Source organism: Stegostoma tigrinum, chromosome 12, assembly GCF_030684315.1.
Source record: "Stegostoma tigrinum isolate sSteTig4 chromosome 12, sSteTig4.hap1, whole genome shotgun sequence".
Classification (NCBI taxonomy): domain Eukaryota; kingdom Metazoa; phylum Chordata; class Chondrichthyes; order Orectolobiformes; family Stegostomatidae; genus Stegostoma; species Stegostoma tigrinum.
The window spans coordinates 72,506,291-72,515,035 of NC_081365.1; the positions used below are offsets into that span (position 1 = coordinate 72,506,291).

Sequence of the window (8,745 nt, forward strand, 5' to 3'; positions counted from 1 at the left end):
CAAAACCAGTCCAACCTGTCTCTGCCTCCCTAACCTGTTCTTCCTCTCACCCATCCCTTCCTCCCACCCCAAGCCGCACCTCCATCTCCTACCTACTAACCTCATCCCACCTCCTTGACCCGTCCGTCTTCCCTGGACTGACCTATCCCCTCCCTACCTCCCCACCTATACTCTCCTCTCCATCTATCTTCTTTTCTCTCCATCTTCGGTCCGCCTCCCCCTCTCTCCCTATTTATTCCAGAACCCTCACCCCATCCCCCTCTCTGATGAAGGGTCTAGGCCCGAAATGTCAGCTTTTGTGCTCCTGAGATGCTGCTGGGCCTGCTGTGTTCATCCAACCTCACATTTCATATATTATTCTATTTCTTTTTCCCTTGTACCCTGTAAGTATGTCCTCCTTTTCACTTCTGTTACTCTATCTGGTAGCAAGATCCACATTTTCTCCACCCACTGAGGAAGGACATTTCTTCCAAATTCCTTATTAGATTTATCACTAACTGCCTTACATCAATAGCCCCTAGTTACGGACTCCACTACAGCAAAAACATTTATATTTCTATCCTATCAATCTCCATAATAAATTTAAGAATGGCCAAATCTTATATTTCTTGACAAAGCATCAGTTGTGTAAAGTTGTTTTTTGGGAGTTTTCCTGGCAAGATTCCATGACATCCTTCTTTTCTAATTCTAGCCCTATCTTACCAAATACCATTCCCAGAACAATTCTCCACTCAGTGGATATCGGCCGAAAGGCTGACATCCCTGCTACCTGTGGCATCTTTCAAAGGCTACTGTGTGCCCAGAAAAGTAATCTGGTATTGCCCCTCAACAGCAGCATAATGGCATAGTAGCCATAAAACCATGTTGTTTGTGGCACACAGCTGGCATAGCTGACACTCTGTCACATATTCAACTGTGTGCTCCCACTCTAACTGCTAACTAATTTCCAGGCCACACACACTTGGTCTGTCCTTAACTACCTTTTGTCTAAACACCCTCTCTAAGTCACTGTTTCTCTGTCTCCAGTGCTCAGTGGAGGCTCGTTGCTTGTTCAGTAGGAAAACATCGCATACCGGTAAGCAAAATGACAGTTCCAAAGATGAGCTTTTATGTACAGACAGCAAAAACAAACACAAATGAAGTGTACGGAATCTGCAGTTTGACCCCACAATGCAACCCAATGCTGGCATTTTGACCAATTGAGGATAGTGATGAGGGCCGCCAAAGGAAACAGCAAGATATTGATCGGTTGGTGACTTGGGCAGAGAGATGACAGATGGAATTTAATCCAGAAAAATGTGAGGTAATGCATGTTGGAAGGTCTAATCCAGATGGAAAATTTACAGTAAATGGCAGAACCCTTAAGAGTTCTGATAGGCAGAGGGATCTAGGTGTACAGGTACGTAGGTCACTGAAAGTGGTAACACAGATGGAAAAGGTAGTCAGCAAGGCATATGGCATGCTTGCCTTCATCAGCTGGGGCTTTGAGTGTAAAAATGGGCAAGTAATGTTGAAGCTTTAAAGAAATTTAGTTCGGCCATATTTGGAATATTGTGTTCAATTCTGGTTACCACACTACCCGAAGGATGGGTGGCTTTGGAGGGGGTATAGAAAAGATTTACCAGGATGTTGCCTGGTATGGAGGGTATTAGCTATGAGGAGAGATTGAAGAAACTTGGGTTGTTCTCACTGGAATGACGGAGGCTGAGGGGCGACCTGACAGAGGTCTACAAGATTATGAAGGGCATGGATAGAGTGGACAGTCAGAAGGTTTCTCCCAGGTTGGAAGAGTCAGTTACTAGGGGCCATGGGTTTAAGGTGTGACAGACGAGGCTTAAAAGGCGATTTGCCAGGCAGGTTTTTTACACAAACAGTGGTGGGTGCCTGGAACTCGCTGCCAGGGCAGGTCATGGAAGCAAATATGATAGTGACTTTTAAAGGGCGTCTTGACAGATACGTGAATTGGATGGGAACAGAGGGATATGGTCCCTGGAAGTGTAGGGGGTTTTAGTTGTGACGGGGAGCATGTCACTGCAAGCATGTTAGCTTCTTCCTCAATTATAACTATACACTGTAATTTAGTGCCATCTGCAAATTTTGATGTCATTCTTCAGATTCACAATTCCAAATTACTTTCACAAGGCACAGCTGAAAGAGACAGTGAAAGGGCTAGAAAATAAATTTAAATTGGGGCTGCAGAATCAGGATGACTTCGGAATTTATGTAAACTGCAAAACAGCAAACTTAGAAAAAATGTAACAGTGTAGCAGAAGAAGAAAAGTCAAAAGAAACTAACAATTTAAAAGAAGCAAGAACAAGATTTTAACAGGAAGTTTTAAGAAGGCTGCAGCCAGAGAAAGTTAATGAAAATTTTGTGTTGAAGAATGTGCATGGTGTTTTAGACACTAAAAGGTGGAAAACAGTCATTTTACACGGTAAGAAGTGGGGAAATTCCATCCACTGCTGGCAGGAAAACCTCGAAGAAGTGATTACCCGCTATTTTGATCATTAAAAACAGTAGTAAAGCTCAGTAGACAGCTCAGGAAGATAACCTTACAAACTCAACATCAATTCAATTTGAAACAACATTAGTAAGTACAAGAATTAAAGTAGATTTAAAACAATATTGAAATGGTACAGATTTACAATGATAAGATTAATCAACAGAAGGAGAATAAATGGAAAAGGAGATAATATTTTCTGGCAGATTCACCATCAGAAATGGACCATGCAGAAGACAAAATTGTAATTCATGGGGTGCCAGTTCCTAAGAGGGGGCATTGCCTCAAATTCAAACACTAATGATAGCATCATACCAGGCTCTGAGTGATGTTTGCTAGGTCAAGATGAGTGGTAGAATCAAATTAAATGTTCAATGAGCCTTACCTTGAGTTGAGATCATCTCACTGTATCTTGTACATTTTTCTCATGTGGTGTGGCAAGTTCCTAATTTTCACTCATTATTAGTTGTTAATTCCTTGCTAACAGCCCAACTTGACATGGGTTGTGATCTTAAGCTCACCACCAGGAAATCTAGATGTAGAAAACAGAGCAGACACTTGCCAGGTTCAACTCGCCTATTGGTCCAAAAGACCTCTATGTTGGATACTGGGCACCAACACCCTCCATGGGTACAGGCCTCCAGTTTGAAAAACAACTCTCTGTCACCACCCTCTGTCTCTTACCTTCAGGCTAATTTTGCTTCCATTGGCTTGCTCCTGCTGGATCCCATATGATCTAACCTTACCAAATAGTCTCCCATGTGGAACCTGTTGAATTCTTTGCTGAAGCTCAAATGAACAACTACCATACAAATGAATGTCTGCCACACTGCCTTCATTAATCTACATTGTTTCCGCTTGAAAAAATGCAATCAAATTAGTGAGGCACGATTTTCCACACTCAAAGCCATGTTGACTACTCCTAATCAGTCCTTGCCTTTCCAAATGCTGCCCCTCAGACTCCCCTCCAACAACTTGCCCACCATTGACATATGGCTCACCAGTTTAGTTGCCTAGCTTTTCCTTACAACCTTTCTAAAATAATGGCACCACAGTATGCAATGTCCGGTTTTCCGGCACCTCACTTTTGGCTGTCAATGTGATACATATCATAGCAAAGGGTCCAGCAATCTCTTCCCTAACTTCCCACAAAGTTCTAGGAAAAGTCTGATCAGGTCCCGGGGATTTATCCACCTTTGTATGTTTAAGACATCCAGCATCTCCTATTCTGCGATAAGAACTTTTTTGAAGACAAATTTCCACAAATACCCTAGCTTCCATATCCTTCTCCACAGTAAATATGACACAAAATATTTGTTTAGTGTCTCACCCATCTCATTTGATTCCACGCATAGATAGCCACATTGATTTTTAAGGGGCTCTATTGTCTCCTAGCTTTGCCCTTAATGTACTTATAGAATCTCTTTAACACTATGTGCCAGAGCTATCTCATGTCCCCTTCTTACCCTCCTGATTTCCCTCTATGTGCACTCCTACTGCTGTTATACTGCTCTAGGGATTCACTTGATCCCATCTTTCTATACCTGATGTGTAAGACCTTTTTCTTTCAGTGTTGGGTCCACCGCTTTTCTTCAATAATATGAATGATTTGGATGTGAGTATAGGACGTATGGTTGGTAAATTTGCAGATGACACCAAAATAGCTGGTGTAGTAGACAGTGAAGAAGATTATCTCAGAGTACAACAGGACCTTCTTCAGGTGGACCAGCGGGCTGAGAAGTGGCAGATGGAGTTTAATTTAGATAACTGTGAGGTGCTGCTTTTTGGCAAATCAAGTCAGGACTTAAACAGTTAATGGTTGGGGAGTGCTACTGAACAAAGAGACCGAGGGATACAGGTGCATAATTCCTTCAAAGTGAAGTCGCAGTTAGACGGGGTGGTGAAGAAGGCATTAGGCATACTTGCCTTCATTGATTAAAACATTGAGTATAGGAGTTGAGATGTCATTGTTGCAGCTGTACAGGACATTGACAAGGCGCATCCCAGAATACTGCACACAATTTCCCGTTGCCCTTCTATAGGAAAGATGTTAAACATGAGAGGGTACAGAAAAGGTTTACAAGGATGTTGCCAGGTTTGGAGGGTTTGAGGGATAGGGAGATGCTGAATAGACTGAGGTTTTTTTCCCTGGAGTATTGGAGGCTAAGGGGACACCTTACAGAGGTTGAGAGAATTATGAGGGGCTTGAATAGGGCAAACAGCCAAGATCTTTTTCCCAGAGTAGGGGAGTCCAAAACTAGTGGGCATAGCTCTTAAGGTGAGAGGGGAAAGATTTAAAAGAGACCTCAGGAGCAGATTTTTCATGTAGAGGGTGGTGCGTGTATGGAATGAGCTGCCAGAGGAAGTGATGGAGGTGGGTACAATTACAACATTTAAAAGGCATCTGGATGAATACATAAATAGGAAAGGTTTGCAGGAATATGGGGCAAGTTCTGGCAAATGGGACTAAATTAATTTAGGATATCTAGTCAGCATGGACGTGTTGGACTGATGTGTTGTCTAGTGATTATAACAAGACCAGCCAGGTAGACCTCATAGAATATGAGCTCCTTGGTTGGGGCTGTTAATCTAGTCCAATAAGGGAGCCCTGGCTGACAGATATAAACAGGAGCATCAGAGGTGCTGTTCACTTTGAGAACTGGTTCAGATCATGCTGGATCAATATCGAGGACCACCATGTGTAAATAAAGGTTGAGTTGGTCATGGGATATGGGCCTCTGTGGAGTTACTTCAGTGGTGATGACAGAAAAGTACAGTCCTGAAGAAATTGACTCATAACATTCATCTTTGAATTGGGGTAAGCATCTCTGATATCATGCTGTTATTTGGGAAGCGTGACTCGTTCAATCCTGCCATCGAAGAATGCATTGCCTTTTCTCGGCAAATGAGATTGGGGTGGATGAAAAACAGTGAGTAATTCTCCTGACAGCTTCTGGACTGCAGAGTGGAACCACAGAAATGGCCCTGCATGGGTAAGAGGTACGGCCAATGCAAGGTCAGGTCCACTTACATATAAAGTTTGGGAAGTTGCAATGGTCCTGAACAAGCATGTGTGCCATATGAAAGCTCAAAGTCACAAATAGTACGGGAGAAAAACCTGCCCAACTCCTCCTTTCTGAGATAATGGGAACTGCAGATGCTGGAGAATCCAAGATAATAAAGTGTGAAACTGATGTCCATTTCAAGCCCACGGACTCCCACAGCTACCTAGAATACACCTCCTCCCACCTACCCTCCAGCAAAAATTCCATCCCCTATTCCCAATTCCTCTGCCTCCGCCGCATCTGCTCCCATGATAAGGCATTCCACTCCCGCACATCCCAGATGTCCAAGTTCTTCAAGGACCGCATCTTTCCCCCCGCAGTGGTCGAGAACGCCCTTGACCGCGTCTCCCTCATTTCCAGCAACACATCCCTCACAGCCCGCCCCCGCCACTACCACCCAAAGAGGATCCCCCTCGCTCTCACACACCACCCCACCAACCTCCGGATACAACGCACCATCCTCCGACACTTCCACCATCTACAATCCGACACCACCACCCAAGACATTTTTCCATCCCCACCCTTGTCTGCCTTCCAGAGAGACCACTCTCTCCATGACTCCCTTGTTCGCTCCACACTCTCCTCCAACCCCACCACACCCGGCACCTTCCCTTGCAACCGCAGGAAGTGCTACACTTGCCCCCACACCTCCCTCACCCCTATCCCAGGCCCCAAGATGACTTTCCATATTAAGCAGATGTTAACCTGCACATCTGCCAATGTGGTATATTGTATCCATTGTACCTGGTGTGGCTCCCTCTACATTGGGGAAACCAAGCGGAGGCTTGGGGACCGCTTTGCAGAACACCTCCGCTCGGTTCGCAATAAACAACTGCACCTCCCAGTCGCGAACCATTTTAACTCCCCCTGCCATTCCTCAGACGACATGTCCATCATGGGCCTCCTGCAGTTCCACAAGGATGCCACCCGAAGGTTGCAGGAACAGCAACTCATATGTCGCTTGGGAACCCTGCAGCTCAATGGTATCAATGTGGACTTCACCAGCTTCAAAATCTCCCCTTCTTCCACCGCATCCCAAAACCAGCCCAGTTCTTCCCCTCCCCCCTCTGCATCACACAACCAGCCCAGCTCATCCCCTTCACCCACTGCATCCCAAAACCAGCCCAGCCTGTCTCTGCCTCCCTAACCTGTTCTTCCTCTCACCCATCCCTTCCTCCCACCTCAAGCCGCACCTCCATTTCTGACCTACTAACCTCATCCCACCTCCTTGACCTGTCCATCTTCCCTGGACTGACCCATCCCCTCCCTACCTCCCCACCTACACTCTCCTCTCCACCTATCTTCTTTTCTCTCCATCTTCAGTCCACCTCCCCCTCTCTCCCTATTTATTCCAGTTCCCTCTCCCCATTCCCCTCTCTGAAATCAGGGTCTAGGCCCGAAAAGTCAGCTTTTGTGCTCCTGAGATGCTGCTTGGCCTGCTGTGTTCATCCACCTTCACACTTTATTATCAATTCCTCCTTTCTGACTGTTCTGGAATCCATGGGTTCTCTCTCTCCAACAAGCGTTGAAGATACATCGGAATCTGAAATGGACACCGCGGATGTCGCCACCTCAATGCCTTTGCTGCCTGAAGAGGAGAATGAATTTCTTCTGAGATGCCCCAGGCACAGGAGGTGAGCTACTGTGTGTTACAGGTGCTGTATCGGAGGTGGAGTTGGTGGAACCTGACCCGGTGCTGAAGCACTCCAGGAGGCATTCAAAAAACAGAATCGGCCTACGTCCTTGGATTCACAAGGGGAGGATGTAGTGATTGTAACAAGGCCAGCCAGATGGACCTCATAGAATATGAGTTCCCTGAATGGCGCTTGTTAACTTGGTCCAATCAGGAAGCTCTTGCTGACAGATATAAACAGGAGTGTCAGGTGTTCCGTTCACTCTGCGTGCTGGCTGTGAGGAAGCTGGATCAGTGCCAAGGACTCTCCATGTGTAAATAAAGGGTGACCTGGTGACGGGAAACCAGCCTCTGTGGAGTTATTTTGGGTCTGCCTCCATGCTGTATAACTCTGACTCTGTAACTCTCTTCTGAGGTGAAAGTTTCTCCCCATCTACCCATGACTCCCTTGTCAGCTCCACACTCCCACCACACCTGGCTCCTTTCCCTGCAACTATAGGAGGTGCTACACCTCCTCCTACATCTCCCCTCTCACCTCCATCCAAGGCCCCAACCAATCCTTCCAAATCCAGCAGAGATTTACCTGCATTTCATCTAATCTTATCTGCTGTATCCGTTGCTCCCAATGTAGTCTCCTCTATATCAGGGAGACCAAATGTGGACTCGGGGACTGGTTCACGGAGCACCTGCGCTCTGCATTCACCAGCCAACCTGGCCTTCCAGATGCCATCGACTTTAAGTCCACCCTCCCGCTTCCCCCGGTGACTTGTTCATCCTTGGCCTCCTCCACTGTCAGAGTGAGGCCAAATGTAAACTGGAGGAACAACACTTGATGTTTCATCTTGGGAGCTTACAGCCCAATGGCCTGAATATCGAATTCATGAGCTTCAAAATCTCTGCTCCCAACCCGTCCATCTTCCGATTCACCTATCTGCTCCACACTTCCCACCTACCAGCCACAATAATCCCCTAACTGCACTTACCTATCTCCATCCTATCTACTCTCCCCCTAGCCCTAATCCCTCCCTCCCTCTATTTATTTCTGGGCTCTCCTTACCCCTCCCCAGTTCTGATGAAGGTTTTTGGCCTGAAATGTTGACTTACCTGCTTTTCGAATGCTGTCTGACCTGTTGTGCTTTCCCAGCTCCATATTTATGGACTGCAGCTGAGCGGAGTTTGGAGAGGCCTGCAACAAAAGTCTATTTATTGAGTTGATTCTTCACGGAAATGTTGCCAAGACATTTCTATAGATAACAGTCATTGCATTCCTATTTACCAGAAACATGTTTCTTCATTGCTAAATATTGCAGAAAACATTTGGGTTCCACAGTTTCAAGCCTTCAGATCTTTACAGAATCCAACAAAATGTAAGAAAACTGACCCCTTGAGTTAATCACAAAAACAGTTGATTAGCAGCGACATTCTGGTAAAACAGGATGTAATGACAGTCAATTTCTGTCTGAGTGTTTCAAATAACCTTGGCAACCTTGCAGCAGGGAGGTGAAAATCTTATAGAGTCAATAGCCATAGGAAACCGTGCCTATGT

At 45.7% G+C, this 8,745-nt stretch overlaps 1 protein-coding gene across 1 annotated transcript in view; it reads right to left on the reverse strand.

Moving 5' to 3' along the window:
- Positions 1-8,330, reverse strand: part of LOC125457088 (cysteinyl leukotriene receptor 2-like) — a 49,119-nt gene extending 40,789 nt beyond the window's left edge. Inside the window, exon 1 of the mRNA XM_059650043.1 lies at positions 8,304-8,330. The gene's annotated coding sequence lies outside the window, so the exon portion shown is untranslated. The remainder of the gene's footprint in view (positions 1-8,303) is intronic.
- Between the last annotated feature and the right edge of the window lie 415 nt (positions 8,331-8,745).